We start from the raw sequence: 18,622 nt of genomic DNA, 5'->3' as shown, positions 1-18,622 counted from the left end.
CTCTGTTTGAAGACTTTCCCAAAATATGTATCACCTATTTTTTAAACTCTATGTAATTGATTAGTTGATTAATTAATTAAAATCACTTCTGAGATGTTTTTCAGCAAAGCTCATTGGGCTGTCTTTATGGAAGGGCATCTGAAGTCCACTGCTGCTTTCCTTCAGATTTAGAACAATCCAGGGGAAAAAGTCAAAAGCTGAAATATTCAGGAGAAGTAAGATTTTGTTTACATTATTTAAATTTACCTCAAACTAACACAGACCAAAGCAAGTACTGAAATTTGCTGGAACAATTGTCTCTGCAAAATGGACCAGCATTTTATTGTCTCTCTACCTGCTGTTAACAAGCTGGAAAACAAAGCTAATGATAACTACAGTCCAGCAAGTGACCAAGGAGACAGTTCTCATCAGTTCAATCTCTTTGTGCAGCCTTCAGTAGACTATAACTTTTTAGGGTCTTCTCCTCACTCACAAATCCCAAGGCTAAGATGAGGATAAATAGCTTCCTTGGGAAGTTGATCAGCCTCTCCTGGGTATAAGCCACGGAGATAAGCCACGGAGGGCAGCTGAAGGAAACAGTGGATCTGAGTCTGCCCCCCAGGACATAAACAGTCCCTCAAGGACCAGGGAGATGAGGCTCTGCAATCAGTATTAGCACAAGTGAAACTATAAAAAAAGAGAATACGATTCATGACCTTGGTTAGCACACTGCAGGCACAGGGAGGAGCTGTATAATTTCCAGTTCCTCATGCCCAGCCTCGACACCCACCTGACTTCCGTTTCCAATAACTCTGTGGTAACAACGTAATATGACCTGAGTCTTATTCTTCTTAACTTTTGGCTTCTGTCACTTGTCATTATTGACCTTATTCTTCTTCAAACTCTCTTCCACGTCACTGAGACTTCTTAAAGGTCTAGACTCTGTCTAGCAATAGTAACAATATTAATAATGACTACTAACTATGAAACATCTTCCGTGCACCTGGTAGTTTCCATAGGCCTCTTACTTGATCCTTACAACTATCCTTTGATACCTCAGAGGTATGATTATCCCCAGGAAAATAAAGCTTAGAGAGGTCAGGGGATTTAACTTTCATTTGTGACATTTCCTTTCTCGCGTCCGGACCCTGTTACCTTCTAACAATGGGTCGTTAAATGGAGCTACCCACAGAGTATCTCCCATGCTCTATGCAGCACTGTGACAGTTACAAGGAAGTAAGCCATGTTAGAAAGAGTAAGGGTTTTAGAAACAGACAGATCCTTGGTCCCGGTACATGAGCGATGCTCAGTGAACTGGTAGTTAGCACCAGCAATACCACCACAGTCATTGTCATCCTGTCATCACCGTCATCATCGTCATCATCAGGAGCTTTCTTCTCCAGGAACTCTTGCTCAGTCCAGTACATTACACTTCCTCATAACTACCATGGTGTTTATAGCATGGGAGATACCCTTTAAATATTCCTAAATACTTGTTGATGGATTAACTGATTCTCATTGATTTTTCCAGATACCGTAATATTGACAAAAGGGCAAATCAGTAAGGTAACAAATTGGCATTCTGTTCTACAAATCAGGCTAAAGCATTTTTGGCTATAAGGCCATGTCCCACGTTTTAGCACCCCAGGACCTGCAGGAGCCGGGCACGTAAGGGAGAGCCTTCGGGCTCCCTTTTAACCACCATCTCCAGCTACAAGTCCATGTAACTAAGAGTCACTAGACAGTTTAAACCAAGGAAATCAGAGTCTTCAAGAAGCAAGAAAACCTCAAGACAGTAAATATAATCCTAGCTAACTGCTTTGTTAGACCGAAAGGAACACCGCCTTGTCTGTTTTAATCTTTTGACCTTGCTCACGGAAGGCATGGTAAAATTGTGTTTACCCGAATTTTACTACAGCAGAGCTAAGGGAAATCAGCTAACATCGGAAGTTAGCATAAATGTCTTAAAAACTTCATCTTCTGAAGCCAATCATAACACTGCCACTCAAATGAAAATGAAAAAAGAAAGTACTTCCAAATGCTAAAAGAGATTTCTATCTTCCCATCATTTCAACAGCAACTGCTATAAAATATGTTCTAAAACAAACACAGAGCACTAAAAATTCCACTGTTTAAGCTAAAAGTCAAACATCTGTCTCACTGCCTTCTAGTTTCACCTTGGTTCCTGAAGGTCTCAAGTAAAACTGCAAAAATTTGGAGTTTTCCCCCTCACATACATTTTAAAGAGTTCTGAGATTTTTAATCATCTTTATTAGCTAATCATGGCTTCTCTTTCAGTCTAACAGACATGGAAAAAGGCCCATCTATGGAGTGGAATCAGCCTCCTGATTGCAAAAGACTTGGGGAGAGAGTGTGGGATAGTGGTGAAAAGCCAGACAGACCTGAGTTTGAACCCTGCCCTCTGCATCTTATTTTCCAAGTGGCCTTGGTATATACTAACCTTCCTGAGCCTAAGTTTTCTATTTATAAAAAATGATATCAATAATACCTGGGTCAAAGGCTTGTTGCAAAGATTCAGATGGAGAGTTTATAAAGTTTTTGCCAGGCATATAAAGGGACTCAGGAATGGAGCCATTATTCCATTATTATCCTCCTTCATAGGGGTGGAGGAAAAATTAATAACTACCCTCACTGAGCACCTATTATATGAGCACCATGTACATACCCACATCTAATTCTTAAAACCATGTTACAAAGCAGTATATTACCCATTTTTTACAGAGGAGCCACACAGCTATCATGTAGTGGAAGTAAGGTCCAAATCCAGGTCTATTTCCGTCTAAAGCCTGGGTCATTTCTACTGTCCTCCGCTGCCTCCTCAAACTCAAGAAACAGATTTAACTAGTCACGTGAACACAGGCAATTTTCAATTGGAAATTTCCTCTTCAAGAAGATTTTCTTCGTTGCCATCCTCTTGAAAGACAACGTTTGCAATGTTGTCATAATCTATCCTCAGCCAGAGAAGGACTCTATCTCAGTAATGAGATCCACAAGCTTCAGTCTTATTTGGGTCATTCTGTACATCTGGTCTTGGGGACACATGGTAGTGAAACCTTCTGACTCTAAGACACTATCAACCATCAGTTCTAGCAAAAGTGTTGTTCCTAAGTGTCTTAGTCTGTTTGGGCTGCTATCACAAAAATACCATAGTCTGGGTGGCTTAAACAACAAACATTTATTTCTAACAGTGCTGCAGGTTGGCAAGTCCAAGATCAAGGCCCCAGCAGATGTGGTGTCTGGCAAAGCCCGCTTCCTGATTCATAGATGACCTCTGCTCACTGTGTTCTCACGTGGCGGAAGGAAGTAGGGAGCTCTCTGGGGTTTCTTTTATAAGCACTAATCCTATTTGTGAGGGTTCCACCCTCATAACCTAATCACCAATGTGAGCTGTTCTCTCCTTAAAAAAAAAAATGTGGGGGCCGGCCTGGTGGCTCAGGCAGTTAGAGCTCCATGCTCCTAACTCCGAAGGCTGCTGGTTCGATTCCCACATGGGCCAGTGGGCTCTCAACCACAAAGTTGCCAGTTCGATTCCTCGACTCCCGCAAGGGATGGTGGGCTGCGTCCCCTGCAACTAGCAACGGCAACTGGACCTGGAGCTGAGCTGCACCCTCCACAACTAAGATTGAAAGGACAACAACTTGACTTGGGAAAAAAAGGCCTGGAAGTACACACTGTTCCCCAATAAAAGTCCTGTTCCACTTCCCCAATAAAATCTTAAAAAAAAAAAAAAAAAGAAAAAAAAAACAAAACCAAAAAAAATGTGAATGATGCATGTGTATGTCCTTCAGTGATTATAAATGTTGGTGATAATGTAATAACACATCACTAAATAGTGAACTCTCTTATAAGTATTCATCTTATGTCATAAAATTAATAAATTCATAACATATAAAGATATGTGATAATTAACATATAAGAGGAAAAAACACTTAAGTACACCAGTGAGGCAAAACTATATTTTCAAATAATTTTATTTTCCAATAATTTACATGATTTCAACGTTAATGAAAAAATACCCTTAATAAAACAAATCTTATTTTAAATACATTCACAAATGTTTTATTTTTTTAACTAAAATAGATTATCTTAAATTTACCTATTAACCATTTCTCAAGAAACGGCTTATGTAAAACATTCATTAAAATAGATTCGCAGGCCAATTCTGTGAGGCAGGAGATTGGAGTAAGCATACTTAATAAACTATTTTGATGGAATCCGGAGGGTTTTCGTTAAAAGCTGAAATACTTTAAACCCAAGTATTTAAGCTTCAAATCAAGCTTTAAGCACTAGAGGAAATTTAAGTCAAATTTTGATTCAAGTCAACCTAAGATCCTTAGCTGAAAAAGTACTTATGTTCTTAAAATATATACTAGATCAGATTCTTGTAAGTATTTGGGTGTGCACACTTACAAACACAATACTTCTGTGAATTCTGCTAAACCAACTAATCACTCATTTTGAGGCATTTAAAAATATACAATTGTTTCTACATTCATTTAATGAATATTTTGTACCGACTATCTATCTGTGCCAAACGCAAACCCCCAAAAAACTCAAAGGAAAAACATAAGTAGACAAAAATGACAATCAAGTTATCAAGAAATCAGAGAGAGAAATGAATAAGAGGTGGGCAAAATCCTATTGTGTTACTAAAAATAAGTCATCAAAGAGCCAAAAGATGAACCCTTTCCTGGGGTCACAGAGATGAACACATCAAACAGTTATAGAATAGGTCCTCTTTCATGGCAGGGACTGGGTCTTATTTGTCTGCATCTCCCCAGCACCCTGCACACTGCCCGGCACGTAGAAGATGACCAGATAAGTGTGCCGTCTTTCAGTGTCACACACCATTGCAGGACACTGAAATATATTTGAGACCTGTGCTTACCGGCCCCATTATCAATAGGATGTAGGGTATTCGGGGGTTGTTTTCTATTCAAAAATTATATGTCTGTCTAATTGATGAAGCTTTGCTGGTGCCAAGGGGTGGCTTTGAAGGACTTTGCCCTGTGTTCCATTCTTTCCTCCTCAATATACATACACATACTTCTTTAATATGAACAACTGATATATTCTTAACCTATTAGTATGAGTTTATACAAGAATTAGTATGAGTTTATACAAGTTTATACTACCACTTTGTTACTCCCTTTCTCCTCCCTGATGGCTGGGGTGAGCATGCATTCTTAGGGGCAGGCTTTTGTTAAATAACTAACTGGGAGGCCCCGGAAACTGAACGTTGGATGTTCAATAAACAAATGGCCCCAGGATCTTACCGTGGTAACCAACAGGACAAACTAGACTAGTCAAGAGAATCACAGGTTTCCTGTTACAAAGACAAACTCATCTTTAATGATCAAATGAAAATGCAAATTTAGGAAAAACAAATTGGGTTATTTGGAGGACAATAGCACTTGGGGGATATCCATGGCACTGTGGTTTCCTGAGGAAAGGGCCTCTATTTTGCTTGCAAGCAAAATGTCAATTCTAATTATTCAAACTGACATCCACAGGACATTTTATGAAAATTGAGGTAGTTCCAAAAGAATGGGCAGGAACTGGAGTTTTCATGTTGGAAAATGGGAGAGGTCAGGATCCTGTAGGTAGGTAGCTCTGATAAAGAAGATTCTTGAATGCCTGAATTCAACTGTCTTGGTAACAGAACCTTGTTCAGTAACCTTGGGTAGGAATACTTCTTTTGTCATCTCGCCTTCTATTAAAGCAATTAAATAAGCCCTTTCTTAAGTAAAAGCCCTCATGTGACACCCAATGTAATATGAAATATGAAGACAAAAAGTGTTTTTGAGATTACTAAATGAGGTGGTCTTTGAAAAATTGTTGCATATTTTCTTGTAATTATTATTATTAATATTATTAATGACTATGATCTCTTAATGGGTGTATCAATTACCTATTGGCACAATAATTTTCCATAACAAACAACTACAAAATGCCTACTGCATACAAACATAAGCATTTATTTAACTCATGAGTAGGCAAGTTGGCCAGTTTGGGCTGGGCTTAGCTGGGCAGCTCTGATCTTCTCCGGGCTCACTGACAGGTGTGGTGGTTGGCTGACTGTCACCAGGTCTAGGATGGCCTTGGCTGGGAGATGGGAAATTGCACTCTTCTCCATGTGATTCTCATCCTCCAACAGACCAGCCTGGACCTGCTGTCATGGTGACAGCAAAGGGCAAGAGCAAGACCAGCCCAGACGTAGAGAGACAGGGGAACGAGAAGCCCCAAGGGTGGGTCTTGCACTGGATGGGGGTTGTAAGCAGATCTCTAAGTTATACTAAGTATTACTGTCTCTCATACCTTCTGTACTTTAGAGAATTGATGACAAGGGCCAATCCAGTGTTTGGGATTACAAGAAAGGGAAGAACAGGGTCTCAGACCAAGACCAAAAATATCAGTGACAGTGGTCACCATGGATGGACAGCTTCGCTAAGCAGAATGAGTAACTTGTGAGGGTCACAGCAGTAAATGTTTGATGGGCAGCTGATGAAGCCAGAACAGAAGAGTGTAGCGTGTAAAGGACCTGAGACCAGGAGCCCCTCCCCCGAATGGGAGGGTCTTGGGAAGACTGCTGGGAGACACTTTGAAAGAGGCTAATTTTTCAGCAGGCAGTCTGGTGGGGCTGAAGATGTCATTCGGATGCCTCTTTCTGGAAATGTGTTGGTACAGTGAATATCCTGAGGAATTCCAGTGGAGAACACCTTAAAATGTTGAATGAAATATTCCTAATATCATTTTAAATGCTTAGCTGAATTTAAGAAAAGAAATACTCAAAGGATAAAAATAGTAAAAAGGCATGAATACAAAGTAATTGGGCATTAAAGCTAAGTCTTATCTTCAGGAAACCTGCCAATACATGGTGATAAAGAATTTGTTTGTTTGTTTGTTTTAACAGGATATAAGCATGTGTTGGGGACGGGAAACAATGCCTGGGGTTTATGCAAGCTAGGAAGGCAAACTGAGACCCTCACCTACAGCCAGTCCTATGAAAGTCAGTGCCCTCAATGAAGGCCAGCTGGAAAAATTCCTACCACAGAAGAATTCTTGCCTCTGTCAGCTTTGACTCTGCATAAAGACAGAAAATAAAGTCTCCTCTGAGATTACTAACAACAAAGTGACCATCATATTAGTTTAGTGTCAAAATTCACACTACTTGGGTGGCCTGAACCACCCAACCTGAGAACTGAATTTAATGATTATAGGTCTGTAATGACCCAAGGGGCGTGGAAGAAGCAATCACAAATCTCTCAGGAAATGAACCTTAATACAAGTCTCAAAGGATTTCCACAGAAAACGTTCAATGACTATAAGCGAACAGAAAAAAAAAAAGAAAACACAAAGACACATGAAAAAATAAACCACCACATGCTAGAGTCTGCAGAAATAACAATATCAGACGCATGGAATACATGTATTAGAAAAATTAGATTAATTTAAATTAAATATATTTAATATGTTCAAAGAAATTAAAAGGGATATTAAAAGTATGACCAAGGAACCAGAAATTATTTTTAAAGACTAGGAATGTTTGATATTAAGGAATTACAATTGGTTTTTAAGAAGGTCAAACACAGTATTGTTGTTTGTTTTAAAAAGAGAATCCCTGTTTACCAGGATACATATTGAACTATTACTGATAAAATAATAAGATGTCTGAGATTTGCTTCGGAATTATCTGGAGTGGGAGAGGAAATAGGTAGAGATATAAAGGAACAAAATTAGTTACGAATTGTTCATTGTTGAAGTTAGATAAAGGATTAATAGAGGTTTATTATACCATATTGTTTTACTTTGATATGTTTGAAGTTATTCATATTAAAAAGATTTTTAATGAGTAGGCAAGTATGAAGAAAAGCCAAATAGATTTCTAAAAATAAAAAAGTATATTAAATAAACTGAAATGCCCATCGGTAGATGACTGGATTAAGAAACTGTGGTATATTTATACAATGGAGTATTACTCGGACACAAAGAATGAAATCTTACCATTTGCAACGATATGGATGGACCTGGAGAATATTATGCGAAATGAAATAAGTCAGACAGAGGAAAGACAATAGCATATGATCTCACTTATATGTGGAATCTAAAGATAGAATAAATGAACAAACTAATCAGAAAAAGTCCTCAGAGACATAAAGGAAAAACTGAGGGTTGCTAGATGGGAGGGAGTGGGGAGGAGGGAGAAGGTGAGGGGATCAGAAAGCACAATCGGTAACCACAAGATGGCCACGGGGACACGAAAGTCAATTTGGGGACTGTAATCAATAATGTTGTAAAGATTTTGTAGGGTGTCCGATGGACACGTGTCCCATTAGGGAGACCACCTCAGGGATGATGTAGATGCCTGACCACTGCACTGTACACCTGAAGCTGAAGCTGAACAATAATGAATGTCAACTATAATTTTATATTTATATTTATATATATATATATTATATATATATATATAGTCACAGGATGTACATAGTACAGGTTGTATAGTACAGCATAAGGAATAGAGTCAATGGAATTGTAACAGCTATATACGATGTCAGAGAGGTAGTAGATTGGGGGAGGGGATTATCACTTTGTGAGGGGTATAAATGTCTAACTTTTACATTGTTTTGTACACCTGAAACTAATAAAAAAAGTATACTAAATACAATTATAGACTTGGTGGACATATTGTATATCAGATAGAGTTGACAAGAAAATTAGTGAACCAGAAGATAGATCTGAAGTAATTTCCAAGAATGCAGTACTGAGAGACTGTATGATGGACTCTATGACAGTTTAGGATACTTAGAAGGTAGACTCAAAAGGCTAAAATATATCTAAGAAGATGTCAGAGGGAAATAATAAAGAAAATGGGGTAGATGTAATATTATTGAGATGTTAGCCAAGAATTTTCCAGAATTGATGAAAAACACAAATGCTCAGATTCAGGAAGCCCAACAAATCACAGGCAAAGAAACAGAAACCTGAATATACCATGGTGAAACTACAGGTTACAATAACAAAGAAAAGATCCTTTTAGAGAGAAATATATATTATATGGAAAGGAGTGGTCAGATTGAAAACTGACTGCTCAACAGCTGCTTTGAAAAATCAGAAGACAGTAGCGAAACTTTCTCAAAAAATGAAATGGGGTTATTTCTCTCATCTTACATAAAAGTGGATTTTAGTTGGGTCACGCATATAAATGTGAATCTAAAAAATTTAAAACTTTTAAAATAAAATAATAGAGAACATCTTAAAGACCTTGAAGTAGGGAAAAATTTCCTAAACAAGACACAAAAAGCACAAACTATAAAGAAAAAATGTTATATATTTGATTAAGTTAAAATTAAGAGCTCTTTATTCAAAAGACCATAAAGGCTAAAATATAATCTATAAACTAAGACAAAATACTTGCCATAATATAACTAACAAGTGATTAATATCCAGAATGTAAATACTTTAAAACTCTTAAAATTTAATAAGAAAACAATCAACAACCTAATAGAAAAGTAGATATAAACTATAAAATGTTTATTTTATAGGAGAGGAAACATAAGCAGCAAATAAACATATACTAAAAATGCCCATACTGTTGAGAGAAAAAAACACGTCACAAAAGTATTCATTCAATCTAATTGTATTTATCTAAATTCAAAATTATGCAGAACTACAAAGTTATTGTTCAGAAATGTATTTTTGTCTTGTAATACTGTAAGGAAAACAAGAGAATAATCACTATAAAATTCAAAACAGTGGTTACCTCCAGAGAAAGTGTGAGTGATGTGATTAGGGAATAGCACAGAGGAGGAGTCAAAGCTCCTGAAATGTTCTCTGTCTTAAATTGTGTGATGAATGCAGGGGTGTTTATTTTATGGATATTTGTTTTTATACTAGAGAGACAGAGAGAGAGAGAAAGAGAGAGAGAGGGAATCTAATACAGAATATCATCAAACATATAACGTGTGTATAGAACATATTTGCATACAGATCCACATTATTTTAGATGATATTATGCATGAGATCTCTCTAAATAGAAATATATAATATATTGTATATAATAAAATACAGGTATAAATGTTTACATACAGAATAAACACACACGCATTATTTATTATATTTTGTTGTGGTGGGTTGATTGCAAAATTGATCCAATTTTTCATCCTTTCACCCTTTTCAGAGAAGAAAATGAGAGCAAAACTAACCATTTCTCAGAGACTATGTAAAAAGATTTTCTTAAAACAAGGAAATTCCATGCAGACAATTCTCTGAAAAGGACTGCTGACTTCCAAGTCTTGTCCAAATGCTCACTTCCATGTAAATGATTTTCGTTAGACATGTAGTTTTATAAAAATTGATGTGTTTTCCATGCTTCCCTTTTCCTGTAAATGCCAAAGATCTTAAAATAATACATCTGAGCTCCAAGCTGAAACTAAACAAGGCAAAACCAGGAAATCCTCGGGCTATGTCGTATAGAGAGCTAATTACACAGCGGGGGTGTTCCTTCACCAGAAACAATGAGCTCTACCTACCTGCTCCACTCAACAGTGACGGCGAAGGGTTATACTGAATTGTCATGAAAAATTCTACTAAACATGAGATATTTTCAGGAGCAATACTGTTTTGTTTCTTATGTAGGGCACTAATATATTTGAGCTATAGTATTTCAAGTACCACTTTTAAAATAAATTTTTAATTTTAGAAGTTTTAGATTTACAGAAAAATTGTGAGGATACTACAGAGAATTCCCATGCCCTCTCCCCCAACACACACACACACACACACACACACACACACACACACACACAGAGTATACTGTATTGTTTACATCTTACATTTCTGTGGTACATTTGCCACAATAAATGAGCTAATATTAACATATTAACTAAGTCATGTTGTATTCAGATTCGTCAGTTTTTCCCTAATGTCCTTTTTCTGTTCAAGGATCTCATCCATAAGCTCGCGCAACATTAAGTTGTTACATCTCCTTAGGCTCCTCTTGGCTATCACAGTTTCTAAAGCTTTCCTTCTTTTTGATTATCTTGAAAGGTTTGAAGATTACTTGTCAAATATTTGGTAGAATGTCCCTCAAAAAAAGTGATGTTTTTCTCATCATTAGACATTTTTTTAGAAGAAAAGCACAGAGGTAAAATGCTATTCTGATAAAGTAGCATTTTTTTTTAATCTCATTTTTCTTTTTTTTAAAGGTGGATGTGAACATGTAGGAGTGAATATGTACAGAAAAATAAATTGCAAAAGAATAAATAAAAATATTATAAGAAGTTATCTCAGGACACAGAAGTTATTGGATCTTTGTAGTTTCTACTTTTTGTTTATCTGTGTTTTCTAAATGTTCTGCAATGGACATGTGCTAAATTAGAAAAAAATAATGTTTTAACATCTGTTTTTGGAGCTGTCTGCACCTTTCTGAAAAAGTACTTAGCTTCTGAGATGTACAAGCTCTTCCCAGGGTTGGTAAAAATATGGAAGTACTTGTAGGTCTCCCATGCCACAGGGAGGTGGTCCTTCCTTAGCAGAGCCAGAATAAATCTTTATATTGCAGCTATTTTAATATTGCAGTACTTTTTAATATTTTAATAATATTACATTTAAATAAAATTAAAATTGTCATTATTTGCAGATGACATGATACTATATAGAGAAAACCCCAAAGATTCCACCATAAAATTATTAGAACTGATAAATGAATTCAGTAAAGTAGCAGGATACAAAAGGAATATTGAGAAATCAGTTGCATTTTTATATACCAATAATGTACTATCAGAATGAGAAATTAAGAAACAACCCCACTTACAATTGCATCAAAGAATTAAAATACTTAGGAATAAATTTAACCAAGGAAGTAAAAGACTTGTATTCGGAAAATTATAAGACATTGAAGAGAGAAATTAAAGAAGATACAAACAAATGAAAACATATACCGAGCTTCATGGATAGGAAGAATTAATGTAGTTAAAATGTCCATACTACCCAAAGTAATATAAAGAGTCAATGCAATCCCTATCAAAAAACAATGGGATTTTTCACAGAACTAGAACAAGTAATCTTAAAATTTATATGGAACCAGAGAAGACCCCAAATAGTGAAAGTAATCCCCAGGAAGAAGAACAAAGCTGGAAGTATCACATTACCTGATATCAAACTATACTAGAAAGCCATAGTAATCAAAACAGTATGGTATTGGCATAAAAACAGACACATAGATCAATGGAACAGAATGGTGAGCCCAGAAATAAACCCATGCCTATTTGGTCGTTTCATCTATGACAAAGGAAGCATAAATTTACATCGGAATACAGGCAGTCTATTTAATAAATGGTGCTGGGAAAATTGGACGAGTACATGCAGAAAAGTGAAACTAGACTACCTTCTTATGGAATAAACTCAAAATGGATTAAAGACTTAAATGTAAGACCCGAAATCATAAAACCCTTAGAAGAAATTACAAAGTAAACTCTCAAACATTACCCTTAGTAATATTTTTACTGATAGATATCCTCAAACAAGGGAAACAAAAGAAAAAATAAACAAATGGGACTACATCAAACTAAAAAGTTTTTGAACAGCAAAGGAAACCATCAACAAAACGAAGAGACATCCTACTGAATGGGAGAAGATATTTGCCAATGATACATCTGATAAGGGGGTTAATATCCAAAATTTATATTTTAAAAAAAAACTCATAGAAAAAAAAAAATGGGCAGAGGAGGGCAGCCAGATGGCTCAGTTGGCTAGAGCGCGAGCTCTCAACAACAGGGTTGCTGGTTTGATTCCCTCATGAGCCAGTGAGCTGCTCCCTCCACAGCTAGATTGAAGGACAACAACTTGGAGCTGATGGGCCCTGGAGAGACACACTGTTCCCCAATATTCCCCAATAAAAAAAAATAAATAAATAATAAAATAAAAATAAAAAATAGGCAGAGGACTTCAATAGACATTTCTCCAAAGAGATGCATACAGATGGCCAATAGACATATAAAAACATGCTCAATGTCACTAATCATCAAGAAAGGCAAATATTATAAAAATCACAATAAGCTACTACCTCACACCTGTCAGAATGGCCATCATCAGTAAGACAACAAACAACAAGTGTTGGCGAAGATGTGGAGAAAAGGGAAAACTCATGCCCTGTTGGTAGAATTGCAAATTTGTGCAGCCACTATGGAAAACAGTATGGAGGTTCCTCAAAAAGTTAAAAATAGTACTACCTTATGACCCAGCAATTCCACTCCTTGGTATTTATCCAAAAAAAATCCAACACTAACAAAAAAACATATGCACTCCTATGTTTACTGTAGTGCTATTCACAATAGCCAAGATACAGAAACAACCGAAATGCTCATCAATAGATGATTGGATAAAGAAATTGTGGTACATTTATACAATTGAGTATTACTCTGCCATAAAAAAGAATGAAATCTTACCATCTGCAACAACATGGATGGACCTAGAGGATATTATACTAAGTAACATAAGTCAGACAGAAAGGTATACCATATGATCTCACTTATATGTGGAATCTAAAGAATGGAATAAATGAACAAAACAGAAATAGACTCATAGATACAGGGAACAAACTGGTGGTTGCTAGGTGGGAGAGGGGTTGGGGAATAGGTGAGAAAGGTGAAGGGATTAGAAAGTATAAATTGGTAGTCACAAAATAGTCACGGGGATGTGAAATACAGTATGGAGAATATAGTCAATAATGTTAAAATTATGTATAGTGTCAGATGGATACTAGACTTTTGGGGGGATCACTTCATAAATTATATAAATGTGTAACAATTTAGCTGTACACCTAAACTAATATAAAATAATATTAAATGTCAACTATAACATATATATATACATATATATGGTCACGGGATATAAAGTACAGCATAGGGAGTACAGTCAATGGTACTGTAATAGCTGTGTACGGTGTCAGATGGGTAGTAGACTTGGTGGGGTTATCACTTTGTAAGGGGTGTAAATGTCTAACCACTATGTTTTTTTGTAAACCTGAAACTAATAAATAAAATAAAAGTCAAACAAAATGATTCTGAAGTGGCCATTTGTAATAAAATGACTACATATTCTTTAAAAAGTTGCTTTTTTTCTTCCTTTCTTACTTTTTAAAAACTCACTATATCATAGGCATTATTCCATGTTAAGTTTTACCCTCATCATCATTCTCACTAGCTAATGGCTGCAGGTATTCCATTGTTTGTGTAAACCATAATAAGCCAACTTCCTATTTTGGGATTTTTAAGTTAGCTCATACGCAACATATGCCATACATTTTATACATGCATTCAGTTGTTATATATGCAGGTGTATATATCATACAATTATGTAATAATCAATGCTCTTAAAGGAATATCTTTCACCATATATCTCCGCTCACTTGATTGGAACCTTCTTTCATTATCTATTTCACCACAGGTACTTCCCCCACTTCTACATCTGTTACTCTAAATCGCTGGAGTCAAACCAGCAAAAATTAGAAGCATATCAAATTATCTACACTAAATATTAAAGGGCTAGTGGATTTATTTGCTTGCTTATGTGTTTGCTTATTTATTTATTCATTTATTTTGCTAGATTTGTGAAAATCAAAATTCATTACATTTTAAGCCTAGATTTTGCCTTATGTTTTCAGAGTCAAACAAGAAGCTTTTTCTCAGGTGAGTTTTTAAAAAGGCACCTTACTTTTGCATGTAGTGACATATTCTAGGTTATTAAATATAATGAACCATGTACTGTGAGAAAACCCTGAATCTAATAATAATAATAATAATAATAATAATAATAATAATAATAATCTGGCAAAGAAGAAATGTCTGCAGATTGCTGAGAATTCAGTTTGATAAGAGAGACCTGCCAATGTCCCTATTTAATGAATAGCAGAGAATGTCATCGTGTATTGAAGATATCCCTCAAGGCTAGGTGGGAAGAGATGGTAGCCCTAGTGAATAGCAAACATGTATTTCCAATCTGGGGCTCCTATGGTTAATTGCCCTTTTTGTCTCAGGGACAGCTTTTTCTGGCTCCTCCCCAGAAATGTATTATCCTCTCAACGATACCTCAGTATAAATAATAGAATAATTGCAAAAATGAACAAATGTACTTCTCTGCGTTCGAGTGGTTGCCATGGCAATGAGTGAACCACCAGTGTACATTTCCTGTGAGCCAGCAACTCGGTGAAGAACCCAAGTCTGCATCTCTTAACCAGAGGCTGCCTCTGCAGCTTAGCTCATGGAGCCCTATTTTCGTGCGGCTAGAGGACACTCAAACCTATCAGAGGAGAGCAGTCCGCCTTCTAAATCACAGACTCTCAACTTCTCCCTATAACCCCACTCAGACTGCACACTCAGTCGGTTTCCTAATGAACAGCAGAGAAGTGATTCATAGACCAGCCTTAAGTGTTGATTAGAAATATTGGTACTAATGAACTAAGATAATTTAATTGAAACATGCACTTGAAAATCACTCTTCTTTCTGTTTCCAGATTACTGAACTATTTTCCCTTTAAGTGACAGAGGAAGCTCTCCACGTAATTCTCACAAGTTGTTATATATTTTAAGGCCAGTTTCATATTCTAGCTTCATGTTCTTGTTTCTTCCCCCCTTCTTCCAAATTCTCTTCCTTCTAAGGATTTGTTTCCATGTTACAAGTTAGTGTACAGACTATATTAAGAAAATCATTGTTGTCAGGATTCACAACAGGGATACAGCCTGAAAAAAGCCAATAGGGGCAAGAGCTTTGGGGTGGGGAGCGTGAGAAGGCCAATGCCAAACACACTGGATGTTTGGGTTATATTTGCTAATCACAGAGGGGGATGCGTACATACAAGTACCCCAGAGTTTCCCAGCCAAATTGACTTTTGATTTCTGGCCAACTCAGAACCTTTCTTCCCTGACTCCGTCTCATCCCTAAGGCTTTTACCGGTCAAATTCCTCATTCTGGAAGACACTTGACTAGTTCTGGGTAAACACCAAGTCCTTGCACTGCCCACGTGCCACCACCAAAAGGATGGAAGGGGGTCATTCCTCCAGCCTTTGAGATCTTGGACCCCTTTGACTCTGATGACAGCTAAAGACCTTGTCTCCAGAAAAGTGCAGAAGCGCGCACACACAAGCACAATTTCACTAAAGTCTTGTTACAATTTCAGAGGGCTCATGGATCCCCACTGAAGTCCAGGATAAGAACTTCAGAGCAAAATGCATTAGACAGGAGGAAGAGGTACAACCCCAGATCCTGGCATCTAGTTTTCTCTTCTAACATCACTTCATTCATGAGTGCTGATTCAACACTTCTTTGATGCCTAATCTCTAGCTAGATGCTTTGAAATGGAAAACAAAAGATAAAGAAGATGTGAGTCTTGTTCTGGAGGATTTTGTAGATCAATGATGAGGAGGACGGGGAAGGCAAATACCGGAACATGCAAATAGAAAATAACACAGAAGGGTAAAGAGAAATAAAGGCAAGTCACACATACATACACAGAGGCACGCACGCATACACACGCGCACACACACACACACACACACACACACACACCTGGAAGGAAGAGACCTTGCGAGATGGAATTACTCATAGAAGCTTTCCTAGAAGAAGCAATTCTTGGATTAAAAAATCCAAATTACAGGTTGCACCAGACCACAATGTGAAGAAAATTGGAAACTTTCAAAGAAATTGGACTCTCTGGGGTTAATGGTGCTATGGGTATACTTGCTGCCTTATTACTGTTATTGTTAATTTTTCCCACATCCGGAATTAGCAAGGAGAAATGAACAGTTTACAGGAAATGAGGAACTTTTCTATTTGCCTAAAAGTGGTGTGGTTCTGCCTATTCTCTCGCTGTTTTAAAAATGTTGTGGAAAACCAACAGTGCCAAGAAGCTATTTCTTTGTCACCCGGGGCAGAGTTACTCAGGTCAGAGAATGACTCTGTTATGGGAAGAGTTCATGGAAGTATTTCTTAGGTAGAGAGAAAAATAACAAAAGGCTTTTTTCCAACTTAAAATATTTATATGAACAGGAATACTGCGCTATATCAATCAAATGCTATGCAAGGCTGCAAATCTGGGCAACCTTCCTTGGGGCCATGGCTTGGCCGAGCAGCTGAGCTATGGAAGGCCGAGTTTATATAAAAACGCGTAACCAGCACTTGATTATCCATATGTAACCATCCTGAGAATGAGAGTCTTGCAGATGAAGTATGTGCCATTGGCTTTCCAAAACAACAGGAAAGGATGTATACTTTAGATAGCATGTTCTGGTTTCCATCATTTTTTTTTTTTTTAAGATTTTAACACAACTGTCTGAGCTGACCAAACGATTTAGACAAATCTAATCATGGCTCTTAAAAAACATCATCGCATTTTGGAGTTTCACTCTAAGTTTGCATATCTGAAGTTCAGAAAATGACATTTAAGAAACGTGAAGTTAAAAAAAAAAAGAAACATGAAGTTTTCATAGACACAGAGGCAAGAATGCACCCAATTTAAAGTTCTCTGAGGTGACAACTTGTTCCCAAATGGTGTGGACTAGAGTATCCTTAATAGCGACAGGAATAGCCTAAAATATCAAACAGAGGCAAAGCGAGAAAGCGAACGATATTATTAGAACTTGAACATTTCTGTTTTTTTAATCTGATTTTTAAGTTGGTGACATTGTCCCTGAACAAGGACATTATAAATTGGAAAAGGAGGTGTCACTCCTAACTATTGCATGAATGTGCCTACTTGGTTTTGCATTTAACTAAAATTATTTGGAATTATTTGCTAATTATGTGGGAAAAGGAAGTAGAAAATGGTCAGAAAATCCTTCTGTTGGTCACCAAATGATCCAGTTTCCATCCCTACTGCGCGTTGGCTCACTGATGACATCACAACTGTCAGATCAAGTAGCCCTTTGCGACCCCCTTTCTACCCAAACCCTGGGTAGCAACTGGCACTCCGATTCCTCGGAGTCTGTAACACAGCACCCTTTACTGTCTCCGTTTTTTATCTCGTCTTTACCTTTTCTCCACCCCTTGGCTCTTCTTCCTTCCCCTCTCAAGTGGAAGTCTTGTTTCCAAGTTTCCATTCTCAACCCTTTTCTCTTCTTGTTCTACACACTTTCCCAGGTTGATTTTAACCATTCCATGATTTTAACCATCACGTATAGGCCAACATTTCCAAAACTCTACTCCAGCCAGCTTTCTCTCCTGAGTATCAGGCCTGAATTTCCTTTTTTTTTTTTTTTCACAAGAGACTTTTTCACTGTAATGTCCCATAGGGCACTCAAATTCAACACATCTAGAATAAACTCATTGTCTTCACCCTCAAATTTGCTATTCCCCCTGTATTTCCTTCCTTGGTTAATATCACCACCATCCATTCAGTCATTCAACAAATACTTATTGAGCACCTACTATGTGCCAAGCACTATTCTAGGTACTTGAGATACATCAGTGTACAAACCAAGACCCCTGCCCTCCTGGAGCTAACATTCTAGTGGAGTGTCTCAGGAACAGAGCCAGAAGTCTTGGAACCTGTCCCCGACGTTCCCTCTCCCCTGCCCATGTCCTAATGAAGCTTATTTTGCTCTCTTCCTCTTGTCTTACAAGAAGCCCA

This window comes from Rhinolophus ferrumequinum, chromosome 5 (genome assembly GCF_004115265.2).
Source record: "Rhinolophus ferrumequinum isolate MPI-CBG mRhiFer1 chromosome 5, mRhiFer1_v1.p, whole genome shotgun sequence".
In the NCBI taxonomy this organism is placed as follows: domain Eukaryota; kingdom Metazoa; phylum Chordata; class Mammalia; order Chiroptera; family Rhinolophidae; genus Rhinolophus; species Rhinolophus ferrumequinum.
Note: the sequence above shows the minus strand (reverse complement) of the source record.